Below are 1,369 nucleotides of genomic sequence, written 5' to 3'. Positions count from 1 at the left end.
ATAATACTTTTTTTTATAATTAGTATTTATTAAAATTTTGTATTTAAAATTTAAAAAGGACTAAATGTTAAAAAGAACAATAAAATTTGTCGGTCATTTAGTATTATTTTTTATGTAATTAATTAACACCAAGGTAACAGGTGAAAAGCATGTGATTGCTTTTCAAATATGATATTATCTCACAGCTCCCAGTTTTGTGTTTCCTGCCTGTTTTAAGGAGACACAACCGGCGATGTTCCATTTACAAATATTTAATATTTGAAGATCTGATTCAATTCGATTTTGTTGACAATGAATCATAAATCCATATGAATGTATCGTGTACTATGATTTATGTAGCAGAATCTTAGGACATATTATACTAAAAGTAATGTAACTAAGATGCAGAGGGCGGATAATATATTGTATGTATGCATGTATGTGATGCTACTTTAATTTATATAAGTATATATTCTTAGCTTTCTAATGACTAGAAAATGAAAGAAAATAATTTCATTCATAGATAGCTTAGCTAACAGCATATATGTACATATTATTTGACATGATATATCATATTTTATGTTAATAAAGAATAAATACATACATTATGCATAAAATATGGTAGGTATTTAGCATGCGTTTAGTTAATATCCATGGACACTAAAAATATAGACACAATGACACATGTTTACTATTTATTTGTTGAGATACATATTTTAATAATATAATAGTACACAAACATACACAAAATATATATTTGTAGTGTCTTTTTTGAGTTGAGACTTTAAAATACAATTTATAAGATATAAAATTTTACATTTTATTCCTTTTTTTTTTTTGAATTTTAACTATGTCCCTAATTAATTTAACCCTAATCCCCCTTCTTTCCTCTTATTATCTTTTCTATTATGTGTTTCTAACCCTAAAATTCTTCCAACCTCCACATCCCTTCCTCCATCCTCCTTCTATGGTCGTGTCCCTCCTCCACACCACCATCATAACCATTGTCTCTCCTTTCTTTCTCATCTCCTTCTCTCTTTCTCTCTTTGCATCGCTACACTCATCACTCTGCTTCTCCCTCTATTGTTGTGCCCCTCCACACTGTTGCTGCGAGCCACCATCACTGACGCCCCTTATTTCTTCTTTCTCCTTTTTTCTCTTTCTCTCTTCACACAGTCGTGCTCATCACCAACAATGGCCATTATATTCGGTCAGATTTATTCGTCTACACTCATCAGGTGTTGTTCAGCTTTGTTTGTCTCCGCTATCACTTGAATCAATTTCATTAAGAGAGCTAAGGCAAAAAAATAAAAAAAGATCAAAATAGTGGTCGATCATTCTTGATGAGATCTGTCTGTCTCACCTTCGTTCTCTTTTTTATTTATTTCAA

The sequence above is a fragment of the Arachis ipaensis genome, chromosome B10 (assembly GCF_000816755.2).
Source record: "Arachis ipaensis cultivar K30076 chromosome B10, Araip1.1, whole genome shotgun sequence".
In the NCBI taxonomy this organism is placed as follows: domain Eukaryota; kingdom Viridiplantae; phylum Streptophyta; class Magnoliopsida; order Fabales; family Fabaceae; genus Arachis; species Arachis ipaensis.
The sequence above is the reverse complement of the archived record's forward strand: the minus strand, read 5'-3'. Positions refer to the sequence as shown.